Raw genomic sequence first — 16,141 nt, forward strand, 5'->3', positions numbered from 1 at the left:
CATACAAATGATGAAATGAAGAAACTGAGAATTCTAAGGCTTTCCTGCTGATTTCTAGGTAACCCTGAATGTCTCAGAATGGATATCAGCTAGAAGACTCTGACCTGGACAGATGCAGATCTAGACATACAGTTCCTGCAGTCATGCTAGTAGAGAGATCATGTCAGCAGCAAAGAGTGCAATTGGACGTCAGCAGCAAAGCATTCATTCCTGAAGGAAATTATTGAACCCACACACAGAGAATTCTGACAGCATTGTTTAGGTAAAGCTTCCCTTTCCACAGACCCCCAAACACATGTCCTGCAAATGTTGAAGGTAGGAAGGAAAGATGAAGGCATAAAAGAAGGGAGGGAAGAAAGAGGGAGAAAGGAAAGAACTGCAACATAGGCTCAATCTCAGCAACCGAGACAGAGGTAGCCAGAATGATATGAGATCCACCATAGGGATTAGTTTGCTTTTCTGGATGATGCCCACAAGAGTGGTCTGCGATCAAATATGCAAAGAATTATAGCAAATAGCAAACTCAGGCTACCTCAAGTCAATATCAAAGTTCAGAAGAAGTTGAATGCAGCAGCTGTGACAATTTTCAGAATCTAGGAGGTACTTTGGAATAAGTTTCCAGGCCCCGAGGGAGGAGATTTATATGACCTAGGCAGAGTCACAGAAAGAGAGACAGGAATGAAAATTGACGTTTTACAACACCTCCTTGTTCTTAGACCTGTAAACACAGTGGGCACAAATACCTAAGGTGTATTTGAGCTCCATCAAATACCATACTAGGGTTTAGGGAAGCAAGACCAATCCCAGACATTATGGGTAAGATTTAGCTTTCTGTTAATGGAACAACCTTGACCATAATTGACTTGGATCTGAATGTTTAGGTAATGGGACTGGGAAGATAGGGACAAATATCCTATGGATATTTTCAGCCAGCATAACTATTAAGGTAGAGACTGGAGAAAGGTGATCAAGGATGTGGATTCCTTCCCACTGTGTGTAAAAATGAATATTCATTTATTTTTCACACTGGCTTGAAACTCACTCTTGCTATGAAATTAATATTCATTTAGGAACTGTATGAGATACTGGAAATTTTACTTCTAGGGCTGTTGAAGACTTGAGTTACATGGATTTTATATCACTTAATGAAACTGCCTTTTAATGCATTTTACTTCCAAGAGATGTTATTGCCAACCTGTTGGGCTGCCCAAAGAGAGATTACTCTAAGGATTCAATGGAGAAATTGAAGCCAAGTGCAAGTTCAAATTAAGGGAGACAGCATCTCTGTCACTAGAGAATGCGCATCCATAGAGCAAGAGATTTTAAAATTGTACCATAAACAGAAAAAAAAAAACTTCAAGGACTTTTGTTATTGCAGCCTGTTGTAAATTGGATTTTCCAGGAAGTAGACCCTGAGATGGAGATTAGCACGTTGGAGGGTTATTAAGAAATGCTGTTGGGAATAACAGCTGTGAGAGAGGAGGGAAGGAAGAAGTAGTGGGCAGAGGGAGAAAGCAGGTTGTGGTGCAGGCTCAATGAAAGTCTTGACTTATCCCTGGGGAGTGCTGAAGCTGGAATGGTCCTTCCAAGTTGTTCCAAGTTTGAATGAGGGGAGTTGGTCTGTACGCTTCCATGTTGACAAATCATTCATTGCATGTGGGCTGCCCTAGAGAGGTGACGTGGCAGCCTAGGCAATTCACAAAGAAGGCTGATGGCTGATGGCTGTCTGCTGAAAGCACTCCAAGATGCTGGAAATATCCAGGCAGCACACCACAGTATACTCTGTAAGGCAGTAGCACCCACAGTAGCTTTGGGTGGGGATGAGGGTGCCATCACTCAGAATGGGAAAGCGTGGTGTTTAAGTGTGGACAAGTATGACTGAAAGTGTGGCAATAGGTATCATAACCACAAAGTTAAAATAGTCACAGAGGAAGAATGTTGGCATCTTTGGTTCTTGGATTAGAAGCCTCCAAAATGAGGAAGGATTTTAGCCATAGTTATAATTTCACTTAGGGGCTTAGTGTCAAATAACTAAATGAATGACACCTTGGAGGATTTAAGACAGGTTCCTGGGGAAACAAAAGTTACAAAAAAGATATATCACAATACAGAGTAATCTTATCAATTATGTTTTAAACTTACAGGGAAGAGTGTTTAGCTTGCCATTTATTAAGTAAAAATAAATGTAACCATTTCATTTATTAAGCATATGTAAACTCACCCCAAAGCTCTAAATCAAACATAATCGCATGTAATTTATCTTGTCCTTAATAACTCCGATGAGAAAAAATTTAAATAGCAAGGTAAATGTAGCATTTATTTTCAAATACCTAAAAACAACAGTAAAAATAGGCATTTAGTAAAAATGTACCGATAATGTAACCAATCTAAAGTATCATTTAAACGTATAAATCATGGAGTTTATATCTCAGTTTATCTGAGTGAATCACAAGACCTGTCATCATTTTACACTCTGTTAGAAGAGATGATCCATGGTTCTCATTCAGTTGGTGACCTATTTTTTATGTACAAAAATCCTTCTAATCCATGTAAGCAGGTTTTTAAAACAAAGACCAAACAGTGACACATAGTGAGTGTCTAATCATTTCATCCACAGATGTTTGTCTCTAAAAAGCAAGAATTACAGTATAACAAAGGGTACCTCCTATTGGTGTTTGTTTGTTTGTTTTTGAGACAAGGTCTCACTGTGTCACCCTTGAGTGGAGTGGCATGATCCTGGCTCACTGCAGCTTCAAACTCCTGGGCTGAAGTGATCCCCCCCACCTCTCCCTCCTGAGTAGCTGGGACAATGGGCACGTGCCACCATGTTCAGCTAATTTTTTCATTTCTTGTAGTGATGCAGTCTTCTTATGTTGTCCAGGCTGATCTGAAACTCCTGGGCTCAAGCAATCCTCCTGCTTCAGCCTCCCAAGTTCTGGGATTACAGGTATGAGCCACCATGCCTGGCTGCTCCTATTGTTTTTAGGTGTGTTGAAAATTAATATTTTAAAAATTGAAATTATTTAATTACATTATATGTATGGAAAATAGATACAATCACATTCACAAGACTGGTTTCACAGGTTTAATAAGAACATAATGTTTAAGGATGATAGAGATCACTATGTTAGAAATAGTGATTATTTTTTATTATCGCTTGAGAAAAATACATTTGAAACTGTCGTTACAAAATGTGGTATTCTGAAGCCTCTACACGTATATCAGTTGAAAATACATTGAAGTGATATTTGCCTAAGGAGCTAGAATATCTTTCTTTCCCTCCATGTGTTAGATAAGTATAACTTATATATAACATAATACATCTTAAAACGTCAAAATGTTAGAGGGAAGAAGTTTATCCAATCATTTATGGACACTAGAAAAGGGGGCTTCTTAATCATAAGCATTAACAAATTGGGCTATAAGAACAAAGAACAAAAATGTTCTGGAATGCCAGGAAAGATGTGCAAAGGGTTTACTAAACGCTGTTGCAGAAAATTCCTTGAAGCTCATGGCTAGTAAAATGTCTGAAACGATTTAACCCAGTAAATGAGTACTTCCTAATGTGATCTGGGAATATTCCCCAAAGATCTTTAAAACAAAACGACCAAGAAATAATGAAAAACAAAACTACTGGGTAGGACCTAGCCTTATACAGAAAAGAGGGAGCTGCACATTTCATTAAAGGACTTGCCACTATAAAAAGATTTCCTTCCCAGTGCTTTGGGAGGCAGAGGCGGGTGGATCACCTGAGGTCAGGAGTTCAAGACCAGCCCGACCAACATGGAGAAACCCCATCTCTACTAAAAATACAAAATTAGCCAGGCATGGTGGTGCATGCCTGTAATCCCAGCTACTCGGGAGGCCAAGGCAGGAGAATCGCTTGAACCTGGGAGACAGAACTTGTGGTGAGCCGAGATCATGCCATTGCACTCCAGCCTGGGCAGCAAGAGCAAAACTCCGTCTGAAAGAAGAAAAAAAAAAAGTTTCCTGGCCAAGCGCGGTGGCTCACGCCTGTAATCCCAGCACTTTGGAAGGCCAAGGCAGGAGGATCATGAGGTCAAGAGATCGAGACCATCCTGGCCTGGTGAAACCCCGTCTCTACATCTCTACTAAAAATACAAAAATTAGCCAGGTGTGGTGCCGCGTGCCTGTAGTCCCAGCTACTCAGGAGGCTGAGGCATGAGAATCACTTGAACCCGGGAGGCAGAGGTTGCAGTGAGCCAAGATCATGCCACTGCACTCCAGCCTGGCAACAGAGCGAGACTCCATCTCAAAAAAAAAAAAAAGTTTTGTATGAACACAATTGGTGACTGAGAACATATCCAATCATAAAGCTATAAAAAAAAAAACAATAACAGCTAAAACATGCAGCACTTATTAGGTGCTGTGCACTATTCAATGTACTTCACTTACACTAATTCATTTATCCTTAACAACCTGATAAAGTAAGTAATATTTTTCAACTTTATCTTACTGATGAGGGAACTGATGCATCAAGAGGCACCCAAGCTCATACAACTAATAAATTGCATACCTCATAAAACCTCTTTCCAGATGAGAAGAAGAGATTCATCCTTGGGGAGATCAGAGCTGATTTTTAAACACAATCATTGCAAATAAAACATAACATATACAATCCTTCTTCAATCATTGCAGTTTCTGTATTTTCCCTTGTTACTGAAATAGTTCTTCAGGGAGTCAGCATTGTTTTTGTTCAACACAGTGAAACAAGAAAATCCATTGTGTCTAGATGAGTGAAATTAATGATTACCTATTGAAGAATCTACTGACTGAAGGTTCATGACTACAGTAAATGAGTCAGGGCCCTTGAATATGCTAAGCTTTTGGCATTTTGTATCTGAAGATGAGCTTGAATTATTTTTACCCATTTTTTTATATAAACCTCAAATTTTTCTGAAGAATAATTAAGTTGGCCATTCAGATTAAATAACTGGCCTACCTGTGAGGCTGTATTTTTTTAATGTACAAAGTCCATTTTTAGGTTATAATTACCACATTGATAGCGAGATAAAGAGAGAGAGGGATGCATATAAATAATTCAAGAGTAACAGAAATAATTACTGTTAGCCCTTGAATACTTCAGTATATATCTCTGAAGAATAAGAACATTCTCTTATCTAATTACATAGAATTATATAGTTGGGAAAATTAACAGTGACATAATAGTATTGTATAATTTGCACTCCTTTAAATTTACCTAATTGTCCACAATTATTTTTTTCTTTCTCTTTTTTTCTGGGACTCAAAGTCAAAGAATCAGGATTATGCATTTTATTTGACATGTTGCTTCAGTCTCCTCTGATCTAGGTCAGTTCTCCACTCTGTGTGTGTGTGTGTGTGTGTGTGTGTGTGTGTGTGTGTGTGTGCATGTGTGTGTGTGTGTGTGAGAGAGAGAGAGATCTTTCATGACAGCAACATTTTTGAAGAGTCTAGTAGATTTGTTGGATTGTTTCTTGGTGATCAGATTTGGTTCAACTATTTTTGGAAGAGATTATATTGTGAGCTTAGTGTATTACATTAGCAATAACATGGTACTAGGTTGTCTAATTACTAAGGACATTAAATTTTACCATTTGATTAGAATGATGTCCACTAGATCTCTCCATTGTAAAGATATTTTTCCATTGTTATTACTAAATAATCTGAGAATGTGTGTGTATATTTTTACCCCCAATTTTTCACTCAATGCCTTTGGCATCCATTAATAATTATTATCAGAATCAAGTATTACTATGGTGTGTAAAAGGGTGGTGGTTTTCTATTTCCACCATTCCTTCTATATCTATTAGTTGGCATTATTCTACAAAAATAGCTTTTCCTCTTTCTTCATATCCACCTTTAATTTTTTTAAGTGAAAATATGGACTATAAATATATGTTTATTCAGCATGTTATAATCCATTCCTGACATGAGTCATTTTAATCATCAGTCCCTCAGAAGTTCAGCCTGTGGGAATGCCTTCACATTGGCTTCTGCATCTTTTTTGAATAATCCATTGTTTTTTTGTGTACTTCTAGGCACAGGATATTACAGGATCATTTTGTACTTTCATTGACCCTGTCTTGGACTCAGCCATTTCTCCAAGGATCCCTGGTTCCATGTTGTAGGGAAGGATGTTTAGTAAGCCTGGATGTCCATGAGCAAAGCTGGCTCCATTTCATAATTTCATTCCTTGAAAATGAGATTTTGGTCACCTGTTAAAATAGGGTACTCCTGTAAAAACTATAATATTGAACCTAATAGTCATTTAGGCTTTAGGGTGAACATATTTATCAGCCTATTTATTTCATAAGGGGTAATGGTGGCAATGCTGAAGTTAGAGGGCCCATGGAGGAAGAAAGAAAGCTAACATCAATTTCTTCTATTCCAGGCACCATCACATACATGATTGACATTAATCCTCATAAAAATCTTAGTTTTGCAAGTGAGGGAGTAACTTGTTCAAAGTTACTGTTTGTGTTATAGATATCCCAAAATTAAAACCCTTATTTGTTTGATCCTAAAAACTTCATCTGTGACTTCTACTACCAAAGGCCATTCTCCAAGCCAAGCAAGTAGGTCTGAGGGCTGAGAAGACACAGTTCACCCACTTCAAGTTTCAAGAAGGGCAAACTTTGGTCATGCTGTCTTCTGTGTTTCACTTGAAGTTGTTCAGCACGATCTGCATGCACAGCCACCCTCTCATTGTCCTTCGGCTGAGAATAGGGTTCAAATGTTTTTCCCTATTGCTCAGGAAGTCTGTGGGAAACAATTTCCTATTTCATTTGCTTTCAGTGTTTATTCAAAAAGAACAGATAGAATCTCAAACTGAATGCTGTTTCAGTTGGATTATTCATTACAAGTACTATCTGTTGCCAGAAGTTAGTGCTGGTGGTGGGAAAGCTTGTTGTAGGCTTGTAAGAGATAACTGAAACAAGCTGCCTGAGAAACAATGTTGGGTACAAAGCACAGAAGAACATGTTTTTGTCCCCTCTTCATTATGATCTTGGTCAAGTTCCTGAACTCTCTTGGCTCTCAGTTTTCTCACTGTAAATGGAGACAATAAAAGTTTGCCTGCCTGAAGAAATGAGGTAAGCTGTATAGTACAAAATCAACAACCACATATTGAATATCTTCTACAATAGAGAGTTTCCTTTGACATTAGAAATGTGGAGAAATATAAGGCAGAGTTTCTACTCCTATTATGCTTAACATCCAGTTGAAGTTGCAGGACTTGCATCTTAAAAGGACAAATAAATAACACGGAGACATATTTGTAACACAGTATGTGAGTGTCAAAGACAAGGGAAAGGATTAATCACCAATAACATTATAAGCTTCTCAACTTAAAAGAATGCTTTTCTCTTTTTTAAAAAAATATAAGTTTAGGAATAGATGTGCAGGATATGCAGGTTTTTTACATAGGTAAACGGGTACCATGGTGGTTTACTGCACAGATCATCCCATCACCCAAGTATTAAACCCAGAATCCATTAGCTATTTTTCCTGATGCTCTCCTCACCCCACAGGTGCCCAGTGTGTGTTGTTCCCCTCCATATGTCTATGAGTTCTCATCATTCAGCTCCCACATATAAGTGAGAACATGCAGTGTTTGGTTTTCTGTTCCTGTGTTACTTTGCTGAGGATAATGGCTTCTAACTCCATCCATGTCCCTGCAAAGGATATGATCCCATTCCTTTTTATGGCTGCATAGTATTCCATGGCATATATGTACCACATTTTCTTTATGCAATCTATCATTGATGGACATTTAGGTTGATTCCATGACTTTGCTACTGCAAATAGTGCTGCAATGAACATATGCATGCATGTATCTTTATAACTGAATGATTTATATGCCTTTGGGTACATACCCAGTAATGGGATTGCTGGGTCAAATGGTATTTCTGCATTTAGGTTTTTGAATAATCGCCACACCGTCTTCCACAGTGATTGAACTAATTTACACTCCCACCAACAGTGTAAAAACATTCCTTTTTCTTCATAACCACTGCAGCATCTGTTGTTTTTTGACTTTTTAATAGTAGCCATTCTAACTGGTGTGAGATGGTATCTCATTGTGGTTTTGATTTGCATTTCTCTAATGATCAGTGATGTTGAGCTTTTTTTCATATGTTTGTTGGCCATATGTATGTCTTCCTTTGAGAAGGATCTGTTCATGTTCACTTTTTAATGTCCGCTTTTTAATGGGGTTGTTTATTTTTTTCTTGTAAATTTGTTTAAGTTACTTGTGGATTCTGGATATTAGATCTTTGTTAGGTAGGTAGGTAGATAGATAGATAGGTAGATAGCAAAATTTTTCTCCCATTCTGTAGGTTGTCTGTTCACTCTGATAATAGTTTCTTTTGTTGTGCAGAAGCTCTTTAGTTTAATTAGATCCCATTTGTCAATTTTTGCTTTTATTGCAATTGCTTTTGATATTTTTGTTGTGAAATTTTTGCTTGCGTCCTGAATGGTATTGTCTAGAGTGTCGTCTAGGATTTTTATAGTTTTGGGTTTTACATTTAAGTCTTTAATCCATTTTGAGTTAATTTTTGTATATGGTATAAGGAGGGGGTCCAGTTTCAATTTTCTGCATACTGCTAGCCAGTTCTCCTAGCACCATTTATTAAATAGGGGATCCTTTCCCCATTGTTTGTTTTTGTTAGGTTTGTCAAAGATCAGATGGTTGCAGATGTGTGGTCTCATTTCTGATTTCTCTATTCTGATTCATTAGTCTATGTGTCTGTTCTTGTACTAGTACCATGCTGTTTTGGTTACTGTAGCCTTGTAGTACAGTTTGAAGTCAGGTAGCATGATTCTCATTAAATTACCATTGACCTTCTTTAGAGAATTATAAAAAACTATCTTAAAATTCATATAGAACAAAAAAAAAGGGCCCAAATAGCCAAGTCAATCCTAAGCAAAAAGCACTTTTCTCTTTTCTCCTACCTATGTTTTAAACAAGAAAATAAGGAATAAGGAAGGAAAGAATAAAGGTACTACAAAACAAATGAAAAATTAAAAAGAAAAGGAAAAAATACAAAAAAAGCAGTAAAAGTAGATATGAAGATAAATATAAAAGTCACTATTAATGTCTTTTCAGTTTATAAACCTCACTTTTTCTTATGTGATTTAAATCCAATTGCATAATACAAAAATTATAAATCTATGTTTATAAATACAAAGCATATAAAGATATCATTTGTGACAATAAAAACATAAAGAGAGGGATGGAGCTGTGTAAATGCAAACATTTTGTATACAATTGAAACTAACTTGAATTGAAACTAGATTGCTATAAATGAAAATGTTAATTGTAATCCTCAGGGCAACCACTAAGAATACAACTTTAAAATGTGTAGAAAAAGAAAAGAGAAAGTAATCAAAAAGGTATACTAGAAAATATGTATTTAATACAAAAGAAGGCAGTAACAAAGGAATTAAAGAGCAAAAAAAAAAAAACATATAGAAAGCAAATAGCAAAATGGCAAAAATCCTACCTTATCAGTAATTACATTAAAAATAAATGGATGAAAGCTCTAATGAAAAGGCAAATGTTGGCAGTAAAGATTGAAAAACATGATCTAATTGTATGCTGTCTATAAGAGACTTGCTTTAGATTCAAAGTCAAAATAAGTTGAAAGCTAAGAAATGGAAGAAGCTCCTTCATGAAAACACTAATTAAAAGACAGCTGGAGTAAATATATGACTATCAGACAAAATAGAGTTTAAGAAAAAAATTATGCCTGGTGCAGTAGCTCATGCCTGTAATCCCAAGACTTTGGTAAGCCAAGGAGGGAAAATCACTTGAGCCTAGGAGTTCAAGACCAGCCTGGGCAACATAGGGAACCCCCATCTCAAAAGAGAGAGGAGGGGGGGGGAGAGAGAGAGGGAGAGAGAGAGGGAGAGAGAGAGAGAGAGAGAGGAAAGAAAGAGAGAGAGAGAGGAAAGAAAGAGAGAGAGAGAAGGAAGGAAGGAAAAAGAAAGAGAAAGAAAGAAGAAAAGAAAGAAAGAAAGAAGAAAAGAAAGAAAGAAAGAAAGGAAATAAAGACATTAGCTGGGCTTAGTTGTATTTACCTGTGGTCCCAGCTATTTGAGAGACTGAGGTGGGAGGCAGGCTTGGGCCCAGGAGGTTGAGACTATAGTAAGATGTGATTGTACCACTGTACTACTCCAACCTGAGCAATAGAACAAGACCCTATCTCAAAAAAGAAAAAAGAAAAAAATTGTTACAACAGACAAATCAGGATATTACATAATAATAAAGGGTCAATCCATCAAGAACATATATCAATTATAAACCTATAAACAGAGCCCCAAATATATGAAGCAAAGATGGGCAATTAAAGACAGAAGTAGGCAGTTCAACAATAAGAGTCGGACAGTTGCATATTCCACTTTCAATAATGAATAAGTCAACTAGGCAGATCATCAACAAGGACATAGAGGACTTGAATAACACTATAAGCCAACTATACCTAAGAGACATGTACAGGACACTTCATTCAACAACTGCAGAATACACATTCTTCTCAAGCACACACGGATAATTCTCCAAGATGAACCATATGTTAAACTTCTAAACAAATCTCAATAAATTTTAAAATATTGAAATCATAACAAGTGTCTTTGGAATGAAATTAGAAATCTATAACAGAAGGGAAACTGGAAAATTCACAAATATGTGGAAATTAAACAACATACTCTTAAATAACCAATGGGCCAAAGAAGAAATCACAAGGGGATTTAGAAAATAGAGATGTATGAACATGAAAACACAACGTACCAAAATCTATGAGATACAATGAAAGCAGTGCTCAGAGGGAAATTTATACTTTTAAATGCCTACGTTAAAAAAAAAATCTTATATAAATAACCTAACCTTCCTAAGTGACTAGCAAAAAAAAAAAAAAAAAAAAAAAAAGGCAGACTAAGCCCACAACAAACAGAAGGGCTGAAATAATAAAGATTTGAGCAGAGGTAAATGAAATAAAACATAGAAAAACAATAAAGAGAATTAATGAAACTAAACTTTGTTCTTTGAAAAGATCAACAAAATTGCCAAACTTTTACCTCAACTGATGAAGACCAAAAGAAGATTCAAATAAAAAATGAAAGTGGTAATATTACTATTAGCCTTATGACAATAAAAAGAATTATAGAGAGTGCTATAAACATTTCTATGTGAAAAAAAATCATATAACCTAAACAAAATGAACAACTTCCTAGAAACACACAAACTACACACACAAACTATCAAAATTGACTCAAGATGAAATCTGAATAGACTTAAAACAAGTAAGGATATTGAATCAGTAATCAAAAATTCTAACAGAAAAAAGATCATGACTGGGTGGCTTCACTGGCAAAGTCTACCAAATATTTGATGAAGCAGAGTAATTCTTTTCAAACTTCCAAAAAGTAGAAGGGGAGGAAATACTTCCCAACTCATTCTATGAGGCCAGCATTACCCTGATACCAAAGCCAGACAAAGATATGACAAGGAGAGAAAACTGCATGCCAGTATCCCTTATGAATATAGATGCAAAAATTTTCAACACAATACTAGCAAACAAAATTCAACACTAGATTAAAAGGATTATACCTTATGACTAATTTTTTCCAGGGATGCAAGGGTGGTTCAACATATGAAAAGAAGTCAAATCGACATATTACAACATTTATGAAAGAAAGAGTAAAACCCCACACATTCATCTTAACTGATGACGAAAAGCATTTGACAAAATTCAACAGTCTTTCATGATGGGAACACTCAGTAAAGTAGAAATAGAAGGCAGCATTCTCAACATGATAAAGGCCATCTGGAAAATTCCATAGCTAACATCAAACTCTATGTAAAAGACCAAAGCTTTCCCTGTAATATCAGGCACAAGACAAGAATTTTCATTCTTGCCACTTCCATTCAACATTATACTGAACGTTCTAGCCAGGTCAACAAGGTAAGAAAAAGAAATAAAAGGCATCTATATTAGAAAGGCAGAGGTAAAACTATTTCTAGTCACAGATGACATGATTTTATATCAAACAAAAAACTACTAAAGCTATGCATTACTCTGTTTTGCGTTGCTATAAAGGAATTCCTGAGACTGGGTAATTTATAAAGAGTTTTCTTTGGCTCGCAGTTCTGCAGGTTGTACAACCATGACACCAGGATCTGCTTGGCTTCTGGTGAAGCCTCAGGAAGCTTATACTCACGGCAGAAGGAAGGGGGAGCAGGCATGTGACATTGTGAGAGAGGGAACAAGAGAGAAGCCACCAAGAGGCCCCAGGCTCTTCTAAACAACCAGCTTTTATATGAACTAATAGAGTAAGAACTCATTACTGTGAGGAGAGCACCAAGCCATTCTTGAGGGATCTGTTCCCATGACCCAAACACCTCTCTCTAGGCAAACCTTCAACAATAGAGTTCATACTTCAACATGAGATTTGGAGGGGCCACACATCCGGACTATAGCAAGCTAATAAAGGAATTTAGCCAAGTTGCAGAATATAATATCAAAACTCCATGTATTTCTACAATGGATGTCTGTATTGTATATAAAACCCCATTGTATTTATATATACAAGCAATGAACAATCTGAAAAAGAAATCATAAAACAATTTCATTTAAAATAACATCAGGCCCAGTGTGGTGGCTCACACCTGTAATCCCAGTGCTTTGGGAGGCTGAGGCAGGCAGGTCAGTTGAGGTCAGGAGTTCAAAACCAGCCTGGCCAACATGGCAAAACCCTGTCTCTACTAAAAATACAAAATTGGCTGAGTGTGATGGTGCATGCCTGTAGTCCCAGCTACTCAGGAGGCCGAGGCAGGAGAATCACTTGAACCTGGGAGGCAGAGGTTGCAGGGAGCTGTGATCATGCCACTGCACTCCAGCCTGGGTGACAGAGTGAGACTCTGTCTCAAAAACAAACAAATGAAACAAAAACAAACAGAAAAATAAAAATAAAGTAACATCAAAACAGTAAAATATTTAGGAATATATTTAACCAGGGAATTGTAACACTTGTGCACTGAACACTATAAAATTTTGCTGAAAGAGATTAAAGAGAACCTTAATAAGTAGAAAGAGATTTCATGTTCATGGATTGGAAGATATAATGTTAAGATGACAATACTCCACAAATTGATCTACGGATTCAGTGCAAGCTCTATCAAAATTTCAACTTCTTTTTTGAACAAATAGAGAAGCTGATTCTAAAATTCATATGGAATTGCAAGAGATGCAGGACATCCAAAATCCTGAAAAAGAAAGCAAAAAGAACTTAAACCCATACTTCAAAACTTACTACAAAGTTACAAAAATCAAAACAGTGTACTATTGGAATAAGGGTAGATATATAGGTCACTGGAGTATAATTGAGAGTCCAGAAAGAAATCAATACATCTATGGATAATTTATTTCTAATAAGGATGTCAAGACCATTCAACGGGGGAAAGAATTGTCTTTTCAAAAAATGATGCTTGGACAAACAAATGTCTACATGGCAAAGAATGGATTTGGATCTTTACCTCATAATACATACATAAATTAATTCAAAACAGATTTAAAAATTCAAATGTAAAAGCTAAAACTATACAACTCTTGAAAGGAAACATAGGTGTAACTCTTCATGACCTTAGATTAAGCAATAGTTTCTTAGCTTAAGGTATCAAGAGCACAAGCAACAAAAGAAAAAATAGATAACATAAACTTCATTAAAATTAAAAACAAAAAAATTAATTGAAATAGTCATAATTATACATACTTAGTGGGTACAGAGTGACATTTCAATACATGCATACAATGTGTATTGATCAATCAGGGTAATTAGCATATCCATCATCTCAAACATCCATCATTTCTTTGTGTTGGGAACATTCAACATCCTCCTTTTAGCTATCTGAAATGTTATAATATATTACTGTTGACTGTAGTCTTCCCACAGGTGTATAAAACACTAGAACGTATTCCTCCTATCAGCTGTAAGTTTGTATCCTTTAACTAACTTCTCTAACTCCCTCTTTTACCTACCCTTTTCTGGTAACCACAATTCTACTCTCTGCTTCTATGAGCTCAGCATTTCTAGTTTCCTCATTATGAGTGAGAACATGTGGTATTTATCATTCTGTGTCTGACTTATTTCACTTAACATAATATCTCCTAGGATCATCCATGTTGCTGCAAATGACAGAATTTTATTCTTTTTTATGGTTGAATAATATTTCATTGTGATATATATATATCACATATATATATATGACATTTTCTTTATCCATTCATCTACTGATGGGCATGTAGGTTGATTCAATATCTTGCCTATTGTGAATAGTGCCACAATAAACACAGGGATGCAGATCACAATTCAGCATATGGTTTTCGGGATGCAGATCACAATTCAGCATATGGTTTTCCTTTCCTTTGGATACATAACCAATAGTGGAATTGCTAGATCATATGGTAGTTCTATTTTCATTTTTTTTTTGAAGAAATTCCATGCTGTTTTACATAATGGCTATACTAATTTACATTCCCACTAACAGAATATAAGAGTTCCCTTTTCTCTGCATTTTTGCCGGTATTTTTGTGTGTGTGCTTTTAATAATAGCTAGTCTAACTAGATGAGATGATATCTCATTATGGTTTTGATGTAAATTTTCTTAATGGTTTGTGATGTTGAGCACTTTTGCATATACATTGCCATTTGTATGTCTTTTTAAAAAATAAATGTCTATTTTGATCATTTGCCCATTTTTAAATCAGATTTTTTTTTTGCTGTTGAATTATTTGAGTTCCTTCTGTATTCTGGATATTAATCCCTTGCCTCTTTATTCTCTTGATTGTTTCCTTTGCTATAGTGAAGCTTTTGAGTTTGATATAATCCCATTTGTCATTTTTACTTTTGTTGCCTGTGCTCTTGAAGTCTCATCATTAAATCTTTGCTCAGAAGTGTTTCTCCTATGTTTTCTTCTGGTGGTTTTATGGTTTTGTGTCTTACATTGAAGTCTTTAATCCATTTCAAGTTGATTTTTATATATGGTGAGAAGTAGAGGGTCTAATTTTATTCTTCTGCATATAGATATCCAGTTTTACCAGCACCATTTTTTGAAGAGTCTGTCCTTTCCCCAGTGGATATTCTTGTCACCTTTGTCAATCAGTGGGCCATAAGTACATTAATTCATTTTTCTGTTTTCTGTTCTTTGCCATGGTCTATCTGTCTGTTTTTATGCTAGTACCATGCTATTTTGGTTAGTATAGCTTTGTATTATAATTTGAAAGCAGGAACTATAATGGCTTCAGCTTTGTTCCTTTTATTCAGAATTAGTTTGGCTATTTGGGGTCTTTTGTGATTTCATACAAATTTTAGGGTTTTTTTTTCATTTCTGTGAAGAATGCCATTGGCATTTTGATATGGATTAAATTGAATCTGTACATTGCTTTGGGTTATGTGGGCATTTTGACAATATTAATTATTCCAATCCATAAACATGGAATTTTTTTTTCATTTTTTTCTCTTCAATTATTTTCATCAGTGTTTTGTGGTTTTCATTGTAAAAATTTTTAACCTCTTTGGCTAAATTTATTCCTAGGTGTCGTTTTTGTAACTATCATAAATAGGATTGTTTTCTTGATTTCCTCTTCAGCTAGTTTGTTATTGGTGTGTGGAAACATTACTGATTTTCCTATGGTGATTTTTTAAATCATGCAATGTTAAGAGTTTTTAAAATAGTTCTAAGAGTTTTTGGTGGAGTTTTCAGGTTTTTCTCTATATGAGATCATGTCATCTGCAAACAAGGACATTTTGACATTCTCTTTTCCAATTTGGATGCATTTTATTTCCTTCTCTTGCCTAATTGCTCAGGCTAAGACTTCCCATGCTAGTTGAACAAGAGTGTTGAAAATGGGGATCCTTGTCTTGTTCGATTTCTTTGAGGAAAAGTTTTTCATTTTTTCCCATTTAGTATGATATTAGTTGTGAGTTTGTCACATAGCCTTTATTGTGTTGAGGTATGTTCCTTGTATACCTAATTTGTTTAGAGTTTTTATCATGAAGGCATACTGAATTTTGTCAAATACTTTTTCTGTGTCTATTGAGATGATTCTGTGTCTATTTAGACATTTTATGTCTTTCATTC

This window comes from Gorilla gorilla, chromosome 1 (assembly GCF_029281585.2).
Source record: "Gorilla gorilla gorilla isolate KB3781 chromosome 1, NHGRI_mGorGor1-v2.1_pri, whole genome shotgun sequence".
Classification (NCBI taxonomy): Eukaryota; Metazoa; Chordata; class Mammalia; order Primates; family Hominidae; genus Gorilla; species Gorilla gorilla.